At 38.4% G+C, this 13,612-nt stretch overlaps 1 long non-coding RNA gene across 1 annotated transcript; it reads right to left on the minus strand.

The window, feature by feature from the left end:
• Nucleotides 1–1,695: 1,695 nt before the first annotated feature.
• LOC139039856 (uncharacterized) lies at nt 1,696–12,589 on the minus strand. The gene is made up of 3 exons (XR_011493062.1): nt 12,525–12,589; nt 7,980–8,079; nt 1,696–2,015 (listed from the first exon to the last, which is right to left on the minus strand). It is a non-coding gene; the product is annotated as an uncharacterized lncRNA (long non-coding RNA).
• Nucleotides 12,590–13,612: the final 1,023 nt, after the last annotated feature.

Raw genomic sequence — 13,612 nt, forward strand, 5'->3', positions numbered from 1 at the left:
AAATTCTTGGCCACTGAAATCATGCTAATAAAAGACTGTATAAAAGTGTTCTGTTCTTGTACTTTTGAATTTTTTTTGTTAGTTATTTTTATTTAGGAAACATTTTTTAAAGCAATGAACCATAGAATAATCAGGTGACCCGCATTTTTCATGAAAAACAAAATGCTTCCAGATGGTGTTAGACACTCGGAGAAGGATGTGTTATTCAGCCTACCCAGAATGTTCCTAAGTAGGCAATTCTGGTTTTGTAAGGCAGTGTTTCCAAAGTTGCTACCTGTTCCAAGCATAACAGGGTCAGGCTTATGGGGTATGACGTGGATAAGTATTGGGAACAGTTGTAACTAATTAGATGCTGTTAACATAATAGATTAAGCAGACCTATGTGAGAAGAATCCTGCTGTAAGAATAGGTTAACCAGAATAGGGAGTCAGGTGCAAATCTTAGTCTGAGAGGCTCATGCCATAAAGGGGCTCTTATTTACCTTATAGACATGTCCGCAATCTTGAGCCCCCTCTTGGATACCTGGAACAATCTCTCTTCTGCAACTCTACTGGCCGCAACATGCAAAAATAACTTCATTAAAACAAAGTGAAACTCACATTATCAGGAATTGAAAAAATAGGTGAATCCAATGGTCTGAAATGCTCTAGGTATGCATTAAGTCCTATGCCTTTAACTCAGTTGACCTGTTCCCATTCCTTAAAGACCACATCTGGTTTAAGAATGGGGCCCTGGACACATGCCCTTTTCCCCATTTTTTCTATCCTAACGGTTTGTCCCTTTCCATTTATTCCAGTTTACGCTGATTCCTAATAGGTTTCTAACCTTCTCAATGACGTGTTTCTTGTTTAAAGCCTCACTCCACTCCTTGGACTTAATCTTTGGAATTTCTCTTTCACCTGTGCCTTATCTCCCTCCAACTCACACTGTTTATTTTATTCCAGGCCACTCTGAGGAAGTACTTCGTTTAGCCTGTCCCTGCCCCTAGGACTCATGCTCTGAACTGAGGCTCCCATGGTCCTATTCCTCCCAAGTTAGCTTTGGCATCATAAATGAGTCAACATTTTCTCTACCAATGTCACTTTCAAGCCATAGAAGGCTTGGATGACACAGGAGCCTGCCACACTTACTTAAGCCCAAAACAGTAGAGCCATCTATAAAAACTCCTTTGCAATGGTCCTGCCAGTCAAGATCTCCATGGGTCAGACTGCTTCATTTACCTCTCTGTATGACATTTCCCTGTCCATCGGTCACTTGGTCTATTGGCCAGGGTCACTTTATGGGCATTTTACGTGACCTTCATAGTGCCCTCCGTGGGCTTCAGCTCTCTGCATACCTCATGCATTATTTTACAGAAAGAAATTAGTAATGACACCTTTAATGATTATTGATTTGAATATTCAGTAAACCTCTTTGCTTCCAGCTGCAGAGTAAGTGAAAGGACACTCCCTTGAGCAGCTGTCCTACTAGCCCACACCTCCATTTCTTTCAGACGATCCAACTATTTCAGAAACAGATTCCTTGCATCCTCTAAGAATTATTCCATAACTTTCTAAATTCAGTGCTCCATTTTCTCAGATCACCATCATAACAGCTTTTTTCCTGAATGAATGATCCTGTGACTCAAACTTACGTACCAGTCATAGTCCATTTGGACTGCTGTAATAAAATACCATAAACTGGGTGGCTTATAAACAACAGAAATTTATTTCTTACAGTTCTAGAGGCTGAGAAGTTCAAGATCAGGGCGCTGGCAGATTCAGTGTCTGGTGAGAGCCTGTTTCCTCTGTCTTTTCTCTGTGTCCTCACGTGGTAGAAGGGGCAAGGGATCTCTCTGGGGTTTCTTTTATAAGAGTACTAGTCCCATTTTTGAGGGCTGCATCCCTGGATCTTCTTGCCATCTAAAGACCTCACCTCCTAATACCATCACATTGGGGATTAGTTCATTCAACATATGAATTTCGAGATGGTTGGCGGGCAAACATTCCGACTATAGCGGTCCTCTTCCATTTATTCTAGAACAGAATTTGAAGAAGAAACAAAGATGAAGAAAGAGCTTATGAATATCATCCAGTTGATACAGTGGGGTTGGGTGGGACAGAGGTAAAAACACGGAACTCCTACCCAGTCCTTGGTGAAGCAGCAGCTTCAATGCAGTTGTATGGGCCACTGAACTTATTTGCCAAGAGTTTGTTTTGAGAAAATAAGTGATCAAAATTCTGCTCTAACTAGCTAGAGTTTCTGAAAGAAGGTTGGAATGACATGAAATTCATGAGAATTCCCTCCCTAGAAGGGGTTGAACTAAAGCAAAAATTGCCAACTTTTTCTGTGAAGAGGCCAGGTACTAAATATTTTGGGCTCTGTGGGTCACATAGTTTCGTCCCCATACTCAACTTTGCTCTTGGAGCACTGAAGTATCCTTGGTCAACATGCAAATGCATGAGGGTGGCTTTATTCCAATAAAACTTTATTTACAAAAACAGATGATGGGCTTGGATTTGGCCCATGGGAGGATCTGAGAAAATCTGGTTTCTAACTTGTCTTGTTTAAAGCAAAATTTTGACATAAGCAATCAACTAAGTTGACTTAATCAATTAAATCATTTACTTAAATGTGTCGTGACTTCATTATGAACCTCATTGAACAAAAGATGAAACTAGCTCAGAGAGATAAAGTGCCTGGGCCAAGGTCACAGTAGTAAGTAATGAATCCAGATCTTCTCCAATTCTGGACCCAGAACTTTTTCAGTTATATCGTGATTTCTTTCCTACTATACAGGCACCTTCTATGATATAAAATTGACATTTACAAGCTAGGAAAGGACTTTGTACACTCCACTTCCAATGTATGTGGGCAAATATGTCTACACAAAAATATACTCACACTTATTAAGCAATTCCTTTATGAATAATGCATGTGAGAATGCTTATTAATTTTATTTGGAGGTTTATTTTTTCTATTTTAGTAAAGTTGCATAAGAATTCAATTTATTCGGGGTACAATTTAAGAGGGAAAATTAAAAATAAGCAATTTAAATTAATTTGGTCTGTAATTTCTTCCAATAATTCCATAGAAACTTCTTTTTCCAAATAAATACTTTGACCTTACTGGGTTTTTTAAGTATTATTACTGAAATATATAGTAGTATTATTACTGAAATATAGTACAGAGTTTAAGGCATATATGGGACAATGGTATAGTTTTGCCAAATGTTACATTTTATAGAATCTTGACACGGTATACTGCCTGAACCAATAAATCTTTTATTTACTTACGGAAGAAAAATCATAGTAGGCTGGGGTTACTATTAGCTTTTTGTCTTCCCATTGCAATTTTTTATCTTCTTTCTTCCAGTCCAAGTGCTCTTTTGGAGAATCTTTCCCAGGTTGCATGTGACCCAGGGGTGCAGTCAATCATTTCCTCTGTGCCTCAGCACAAGGATGTCATGCTCCTCAGGCTGGACCAATCATAACACCCCATATTGACACAATAATTGGTCCAAGGGACAGGCTTGTAACCCAAGCAAGTCAACTCAGGGTTCTTTTGTAGGATTATTAAGTGACTTCTGGGAAAAACTTTCCTTCTGCTGATATTGTGAGGGTGGAGTTTATGAAGTTGGGTGCTGGTTACTATTTTCAATAATATTTGAACAAAGCCAAAAAAAGAAATTAGAAATTAAACATAAATGGAGTGAGTGAGAGACAGTCCTGATGAGCCAAGTCTCTTGAAATCATGCCCTGTTCCTTGTAGCTCTTTGATTCTCTGTGCTACTCTAGTATTCTTCCTGGGCATACGTGCCAAAAAACCCTCCTGTTAAATTTAAACTTGTTTGATTTGAGTCTCTTGCAGTTGAAATTGAATATCTAACCCAGCAAGAGATGAGATGAGATGATTTTAAGAGGTGTATTGGTAGGAGTGAGGAATGGTACGGCTCTCCTTCAGTAGACTCAAATAATCTAGGGCAGGAATTTTCAATCTTTTTCCTTTTGAGATAGAACTGGCAGAAGATGCCCTGTGGAGAACCATATTCCTACACGCAGGTTCCAGGTTAATAGTAGCTGTCATTCCATCTCTTTCTCTCCCATTCTTGAAAGCATATTAAAATGCTGCTGTTTTGGTTATCTGATGTTACACACAAACCACCCTGAAACCAAGTAGCATAAAACAACAGTTTGTTAGGGCACACCTGGATGGCTTGTTTCTGCTCCATAATGTCCGGAGCCTTGGCTGTAAGGACTCAAATGGCTGAGGGTGAATTGAATGGTTAGAGCTTGGAATGATTTGGCAGCTTCTGCATTCATGCCTTGGCAGATATGGCAGAAAGAATGAACTTGGCTGGGACTATTGACCGGAATGCATATGCATGGTTTCAACATCATGGTGGTTTCAGAGTAGTCAGCTCTCTTATGTGACAGTTCAGGGCTCCCAGAGAAAGTGTTCCTATGAGCAAGGAGGAAGTTGCATGACCTTTTAAGTCCTAGCTTCGGGAGTCATGTAATGACATTTCTGCCATATTCCATTGGTGTATGTAGTCACAAGCCCATCCAGATGCAAGAAGAGAGGACAGAGACTTCATATCTGGATAGGACCAGTGTCAAAGATTTGCAGCCATGTTTTAAAACTGCCGAAGTAATAAGTGGAAAGAGCACTATTATAGGTATGACTTTGCAGCCATTCTAAAAAATATATGTTTTAATCACAAGACAATATTAATAGCAAGGTAAGTATGCCTTGTGTTTTTGTAACATTTTACAATAATTGGATTGCAGACCTCCTGGACTAGGGGTGGGATTCAGGGTACTATCTACACAGACAGGATAAGAATGGGATAAAAAGAGTGAAGCAGAAAGAATTGAAAGAGATTAGTTGAATAAGAAGTTGGAAAATGTTAAAGCCAAACTTGGGAGGCATTCTAATTTTTCCAGAGTTCTCTCTAGTAATAAGATTCTACTTCTCATATCTGTGATTCATTTGGTTTCTGCTGGAATATGTAGAGATGATATCTGTAAGCAGAAAGTATTGCCATGTGCCCCAACCAGGTAGCAATGATCTAAGATTCTGTGCGCAAGGTCAGCCAAGAAACCTTGAAAAATAAATGAGAGAAATGCTAGAATGCTTTCCTTTAACCCTCCGTCTGTAATTGTGCATAGGTTGCTTGATTCACTCCAATAGACTAACACTCCACTACTCCGATAGACTATTTGGGGAAGAGTTTTTGTGTCAGATCCGCCCTATAGCCAGTTTCTTCACTAATCCCTCAATCTCAGGCATTGACATGCCCTGTGGAAACTCCTCCCAAATAACTTTTTCTTTGAAATGCTATTTACCAATGCCATGGGCCTCTGACAAAGGCAAATGTGGGGATGGCTGCATTACCACCGTCATTGAAAGCGATTCAAATTCCAGCTCCAAATTTACTAGCTATGTAATCATGGCCAAGGCATGTAATCACTTTGGCCGTCAGCTTCCACAGAAAAAAATGGACATAATAAAAGCACTTAGCACTTACTGCCTGTATTTGTTGTGATGACATAACATACATAAATAGATGAGGTCAGTGCTCTGCACAATGTAAACACTGAGTAAGCATTGGGTGTTAATGCTTACTGACCTGCTCCATGTGAGGACAGGGCTTCCGAGGCATATCTGATACACATTTCCTGTGTGTATTAGATTTTCTTGTGACTTTGAAGATAGCATAAGAAGTTAATAAAACAGAAAAGAAAAACTTTAACCTCGGTAACATATATCATTTCTTCCAAAATCCCTGAGTCTCATTCCTTCATAAAGAGTCACTGCTGACCATCATTGTCCCAGAGCTACTCATCTCAAACTTTAGACTCTTCTCTCTCCCTAAGTATCAGATCAGTGATCCCAAGTTTTCTCTCCTTTTGTCTCTCTCTGCTTTCATTGCAGAGGAAACAAAAAAATCAATTAATATTAGAACATGTCCGTGTAAGTAACACATCTGTTTGCTTCATTAGATAGAGAAGTTTAGCTTCTGCACCTTCAAATCCATATCAGATTTCCATAACCTAATGGCCCATTGACAGATTTTCGCAAACCAAACAGGAGTTTTTTACCTGCAGTGAATGCTGTCACTACTCTTGATCATAGAAAGAATACAGCTTTAAAAATATCTCTCTTTGATCTCTTATCTCCTTAGAAATTAAAAATAAAAGAAAGAAAAAATGAAGTTTTTTTATTGTGTAAAAACATCCCTTCAGAACTTGGATAGAAAACTATTTGTTTTTTCCTGCCGTGAGAGATTATTGTGAGTTTTGGGGCTTGAGAGGCCAGTATTTGAATAACTGGCTCAGTTATTTATGAGTCATTCATTTTGGGGCAAATCTTTTCCTTTTGTGCTGCATCGGTTTCTACTTCTGGGGATAATAATTCTGACTTCACTGGTTTGTTTTTATAATTAGACAATATAATATGTGTAAGAAACTGTCATGCAGTAAATGCTCATGTTAGTCTTCCTTTCTCCCAGAAAGAGAGAATTGGTTTTATTTTCTGCCCCTAAAATCTACATGGCAATGGAATCATACTTGGATGTGTCTCAAATTTAAATTACAGTTCGTTCCCAACTGACGTGATGATTGTCCATTCTGTTAAGAACATATTAAAAAGAGAAATACTTCAGAGATCAGACCCAAGATTCAGCCAAATAAGACTTCCGAATATGTGATACAGGATTTCAAGATTAAAATATGAAGAGTATTCAAGAGTATGCTCATACTCTGTAAAACTCTTTATGGATGGGTTGCTATTCTTTGACTTTAGCAAAGTTTAGAAGAAATATCCCATATTGTAGGTAATGATTGTTAACTGGAGTATTTAGTAGAAATTCCATTTGCATACTTTAATTTTACTTCTCTCAGTGTCCCAAAGTCTTCTTTAATTCTAGTTATGTGGAATTTAGCAAAACTCCTGGAGATCATAAATGGTTATTGAATGAATTAATTTCATTTGTTTAGACACTTCCACAGAGCCCCTTCAGTATTAGAACATAATGAAAAAGAATAGAGCTCTTGGAACAAAGAGAACTGAGTTGGCATCCTACCTCTAGCACTCACTGGCTGTATAACAATAAACCATTTACGTAGCCTTTCTAAGTTTCAGTTTTTGTGTCTACCAATTGGAGAGTGTACTAGTGCCTACTTCTTGGTGTAGTTAGGATCATGTGAGATCAGGTACTAAGCACAGTACTTGGGGGTAATAAGTGCATCTCCTCCTCCGTCTCCTCCTCCTTCATCTGCAATCATTCTCCCAAATGGTAAGGACCTCATTATTTGTTTTGACCCCGTACAATAGTCTTTTTATGTTTTTATCATTTAATTTCTGATTATTTCTTTCTTAGGGAAGTTGATCTGACCTACACGTGGTATTCCAGGAAGGAATAATAGAGCGACAGAATTTTATACAAGGAGTAGATAATTTCTTGAGCTCTATTACGGTCAGTTTCTCTGTTAAAATGTATAATGCTGCCATTCCTTTAAGGAGGGTGATAATGTCATGTTGCTTTAATTTTAATGAGATCTGTCCCGAAGGTAGAACCCTTTGAGGGTTCCTTTATGAAACGCCAACCCCAGCTGTTTTATGTTCTGCAGGTGCTATGTAAATGTCAGATATTAATGTTTTACTATCTAGTAAAAGAGATGAAATAAGATTTTTGTTGCTGTGTCTTTCATAGACTGCAAATAAGACTGGACCATTGTCCTTTTGATTATTCAGCTGCAAAGTTTCTTTGCTTTAAAAAAGTACAGAGAAAACAACTGCCAGGAATGCTGTCATGTTAATAATAAGAGTTAGCACAGTTAACATTTAGAGAGCGCTTATTAGGTACCAGGAGCTATACTAATCCCTCTTCATATATTATCTCCTCTAATCCTCACAAAACCTTATGAAACGAGTAAGAGTCTTAGCTTCACATTGCGGATAAAGAAACTGACATTTTAAAACATAAAAGGACTTACTTGGTAGTACAGAGCCAGTGGGTGGCTGAGTGGAGAATTGAATCCAAGTTGGTTTGATACCAAAGTCTATGCTCTTAGTCATCTGTCAAATGTTGTCCAACTCAAGAAGGATCAAAAACACAATTAATCATATTTTAAAATAGACAAAAAGAATTTCATAAATAAATTATAAGATATTATGAAGATGAAAAAAATGGATAGGGCATATCTGGTAGGACGCGTTAGAAAAGTATTTATGAGGACGCTGGCTGTGATGGGAGACAGAATGGGGCAGGGTCACCTATATAGAAGGGACAATACAAAGAATCAAGTAGAGGCAAGACAATTAGACTACAGCGAATTATCCAGTATGGCTAACGTAGGGGCCTCAAATACAGGTATCTGCAGAGGTTTGACAGGGAATGAAAATGAATAAGGCTGATACTTGCAAGAGTCATAGGGAACGATGGGGCCTGCAAAGAACTGGAGAGAGTCTGACTATCTAAAGGGGACAGCTGCTACTTGCTGCTACTTGTGAGTATTGTCACACAAGAATGAAGATTCAGAGTTGCCACAGAGTCTGAATTTTTAAAGGACAGAAAGCTAGGTTTTCGTGTGTTCTCTTCTGATTTTTAAATGTTGATAACTCACACAATATTTTTAATAGTTCTAACTAAAACAAAATATCTTAGAAACATCCCAGTTTAGAGACTGTCAGTTTACTTTTCTGAACTTGAGTATGAAAAACTAAAAAGCTAGTTAGGTCCATACCGTAGAAGACACCGAGTGCCCAGCTAAAGACAGTTTTTAAATTGCTAGGCAAAGAGCAACAGCAGTTGAAAGCTTTTCAGCTGAAGAGTGGTATGGAGGGTGCTGTGGTGAATGTGGAGAATGATTAATTTGGGAGTAGTCCACAAATGGTTTGTGGATGAGAGAAAGCTCAGGCAAGATGGCCAAGTTGGCTGCAGATGCACTCATTAGAGTAGCTGAATGGAATTGAAACATAAATAACTGTGATTTGTACAAATAACAGCTGTCTATCACTATTATGAACTATTTAATTCTACTTTTCAGACTACGTTAGCAAAAAAAATAAACTTATCTAAAAACAGGGGCATCCCACTTTAAGAGATCCTTCCTAAACTTAATAAAAATATGGCTTATCAAAGAACGTTGATGTCCTTGATCTCCAAGGTCCTATGATGCATTCCCTGCCTCCTCATCTTCCCTTGGCCTGATGTATTTTCACAATTAGACCCTGCTCTTAAGCCATAAGTTGGCATTGTTACCCCAGCCAAACTGAAATTTGCTACAGGTGAGGCCCATTCTCTCTACTTGGAACTCTTTGTGAAAAACTGAGTTATAAGCAGGAAGAAAAAGATTGCCCACACCAAAGTATCCCACACATAGGCGATGGGATGAGATGTTAAAGTCAGACCCAGGGCTGGGCAGGTAGCCTAGTGGTTAAGTTTGTACACTCCACTTTGGCAGCCCCAGGGTTTACAGGTTTGAATCCTGGGCATGGACCTACACACTGCTCAACAAGCCATGCTGTGATGGCATCCCACATACACAAAATAGAGGTAGATTGGCACAGATGTTAGCTCAGGGCCAATCTTCCTCACCAACAAAAATAAATAAATAAAATATGTGAATAAAATATATTTAAAATAAGTAAATAAATAATGTCAGACCCAGAAAATGTATGCATTTCTTTAACATTGAACATATCAGATTCATTTATACAATTATATATTTCATTGAGTGTATTTATTATGCCAGGCACTGTGAGAAATTAGTGAATAAGACAGAAACCCTGCCTCACGAGAAGCATGCAGTTTAATTATTTGGTTGTTTATTGGTGGTGTTACGATATGGGAATAAAGTAGTACAATGCAAAGTAAGAAGTGATACATTTTATAATGGAAACTAGAAGAAATTTTGGGGCTATGCCTTTCAATGGAGGCAAAGATTAAATCTATTTTAGGAGAATTAGGGAGAGCTTTAAGTAAGAAGAAATATTTAAGATAGGTTTGAAGTATAAGTAGGATTTAGACATTATGAGAAGGTCAGGGGTAACCACATTCCCAACAGAAGAAGGAGCATAAGCCTGAGGCCAGAGGAGGGAATATTTATGGAATTTTCAGCTTGTCGGGAACATAGGGTAAGTGATGAATACTATTGGGCAATAAGATTGAAAAGATGGGTTGAGACCCTAAAGTTTAGTCAAGTTTTTTGATTTTGTAGGCATGGATGAGCCCTTAAGTTACTCTGTTCAGAAAAAGGATATGATAGAAGCTGGCCTCTGAGAATGTTAACACCGTACTAACTCTAACAAGGTTTCCTAAAGTGTGGTATAAGTATCATTAATGGTATACAAGATGACCTCAGATTGTTCATGAATAAACATTTACTTAGTGGATCCATATCTATTTTAATGTGTTAAATCACAGAGTTACCAGGGTATTTATATGTAAAAATAAGAATTGAGAAAGAATGGAATCCCAACAATTGGAATGGCTAGATTATAGAGGTTTGGGGATGTGGAGAACCCTGAAATTCAACCTCTCCATCCCAGAATCACTTCCATTTGTGTCCCCTTACCTGAGAAATAGTTGCTTTCTTGCAGGGGGAAAACTGCTTCTCTCTTTCTGGAAAAATACAAGACTTTCCCTCATGTCCCACCCCTCATTTTTGCTTGACCTGCCATAAGGATTCCAGTTTTCACTATTTATCAAGTATCAGGCTAGATGCCAGGGTGAGCAAAACCTGGCATGGCTTTGTGGGACTTTCAGTCTTTTGAGGAAGACGTGCGTTAAACAAAGAAATGCAAAAGAAATGTGAATTGCCACAGAGTAAGGTATATAAAGAAATGGTGCACAGTGATTTCAGATGTAGGAAAATTTGTCTTAGTCACAGAGACAGGGAAAGTTTTCCTGAGGAAGTGACCTTGAACCGAAGTCTGAAACCTGAGGATCAAACAGAAATGTGGGAAGGGGCTCTGGAAGAGCATTGCTTGTCAGGAAAATAGCCTGTAAAAGCCCTGACGAGGAAGAGGCAGGATAGGGGAAAACTAAAAGCTGTTCACTGTGGCTGGGGCGAAGGAATCCAGAGAGAGTGTTGCGGAGGCTGGAGAGGTAGGTGGGCAGAGCATGCCCGCATATGTCTTAAAGACTGTGTTAAAGAGATTTTAGTGCTCATTTTTAACATTAATTTTTGCTTACTTTTAACTTTTAAAATTTGACAGAAGTGTTTTGTTTATTGTTTGGTTTACTTCTACCTATGGTTTTTAAAATAGTGAAAAAGTTCTTTTAAATAAATCAATGACATTAAAATGATGAATCTATTTAAACAAAAATGTGAATTCACAAAATTCCTGCAGGTGGCATATGAATGATATTTGGGAAATATGAAGCTGCGACTTAACTATCTTGTCAAACGATGATACGTCACAACTGTAGTATTCAAAGTCTGGAGAATGTATCTGCCCAGGCCAGTTCTAATATCGGAGACTGTTTATTCTAGCCAAACTCTCTTACAGTCTCTTCCAAACAATGTTATCTGCCTTTTTGCAAAATGAACTCTTATTAAACCCTTGTGTTCCAAGTACAATGGTCAATCTTATTTTGTTTCAGACACAATGGCCAACCTTCACCATAGGTGGTTGTCAATATCTCAGTTCTTCCCAAAGTATGAACTTTGGCCGTTGCTACACATGGAACAAGATACGAGATCAGGGACCAGAACAATGGTGATCCAGATATCATCATATTGATAACGATTATATTCCATACTAAGAAATTCTGATGTTTACATTGGCAGCTCAAAAACTTCTGCTGAAGACATGACTTTGCCATGAGGAAGAATTCTATGAAAACTATTGCTTTTTAGTGTATGGAATATTAGAGCTTGAGACAGAGGAGGTCTGTCTTATCTCAGTTCATCCAATTTACAAATGAAACGGAGACTCAGGGGAGTGATTCACATAGCTGGCTCAGGTCCTGAATCCACCTTCCATTCCACACCATGTCAGGCAAGAAAAGTGCTCACAGAAACTAGGAAAGAGGATTGGAGTGTGTATTGTGGTAAGATTTGTATGGAACATCATCACCAGCCTTTCCCTTTTCACTGGCTTCTGCGCTCCATAGTACATATACGACTATTGTGTCTGGTTCATACTTGATCTCTTTAAACAGTGGGTAACTTCCTACCTCCAAAATAAGTGAACGAAAGCAAGAGTATACAGTATAAGTTAAAGGTTTGCTTCTCTTCTGTTCCCGAATCACGAGCACATTGACCATCTCCACCATCCACCTGCCACCCCTCAAGCCAAATTTCATCTTGAAAAAAGATGGCTTGTAGAAAAGACATCTGGCTTTACTCATTAATTATGGAGAGCTCCTTTAAGAAATCATAGCTTTGGGAAGAAACTTCATTTGCTTCCCAAGATGCAAATGATGTGGTCATTTAGGCTAAAAAGCAAAATATGTTTCCTGTTTAAGAAAGTGGAACAGAAAAGAGGTTCCTTTGAGATTTTTTCTGCTATAAAGAATTTAGATCACTTACCTCTTGAATTATGATGTAGACACAACCAGACTCCTGTGACAGAAAGAGACTAGTAATAGGTTTTTCCCAAGATCAGTCTTTTGTCCTGGAGCGGAGAGAGAGCGCTAGCTTTATCAGAGTGTCAATTATTTAATTCTTCTATTTTAAGCTTCTTTTTCTTAAACAGGAAATTTCTAGGGCATAGTTGCACTCCATTATAGTATGTAACCAGGAAAAGACACACTGGTAGTGTGTGATAATAAAAAAGAAACATTTCTTTGTAACAACTTGAAATAAGGTTCATGAAGCAGATGGTTAGTCATGTTAAAAAAAGGATTCTTTGTCTAAGTGAAGAAATCAAGGCATTTCTCCTTAATTCATAAGCACCCCAATTGCATTAATAGACTCTAATATTCTCTGTTTACAGACAAGTGTGCATCCAATAAGACTGAACAATAGTGAGATTTCTATGCTTTTCCAAAGGGATGAAAGCATACTGTATTTTCTCCAGGACTCTTCACTTTTCCAGTTCTGAAAGCCAGTCTGTAAAAACCATCTGACTGTTGGGCAGACTCAGCCAAAGAGGAGACTTGCTTCCCTGCCCCTCCATCTCTTCATCCTGACTCCACTTGCAGGAGTCAATACACATTTCATGGTATAATTTTGCCTGTATTCTGACAGCTGCTCAAAGGGAGAAGGCATTATGGTTAGATGAGCAGCAGACATTTTGGAAGATCATTTCCTTCAACTATGTTGAATCCAAAATAATATTAGTGCCATTTTCAAGGGTTACAGTGATGAACGTGGACTTTGGCACCCAGCACACCTGAATCAGTGGATCCAAATCCTATTTTCCCACTTATTAGCTGTGTGATCCTAGGTAACATACTTCACATGTCTAAGCCTCTGTGTTTTTTATTTATAAGTAGAAGATAAAAACAACGACAAACAAAACACATAGCAACGGATATTGGATTGGTGGTTACCTTAGGGGAAGTTGGGGGAGGGCAAAAAGGGGGATTAGGCTCACATGTGAGGGGATGGACTATAATTAGTTTTTGGGTGGTGAACATGATGTAATCTATACAGAATTCGAAGTATATTACAAT

This window comes from Equus asinus, chromosome 12, assembly GCF_041296235.1.
Source record: "Equus asinus isolate D_3611 breed Donkey chromosome 12, EquAss-T2T_v2, whole genome shotgun sequence".
NCBI classification, from domain to species: Eukaryota; Metazoa; Chordata; class Mammalia; order Perissodactyla; family Equidae; genus Equus; species Equus asinus.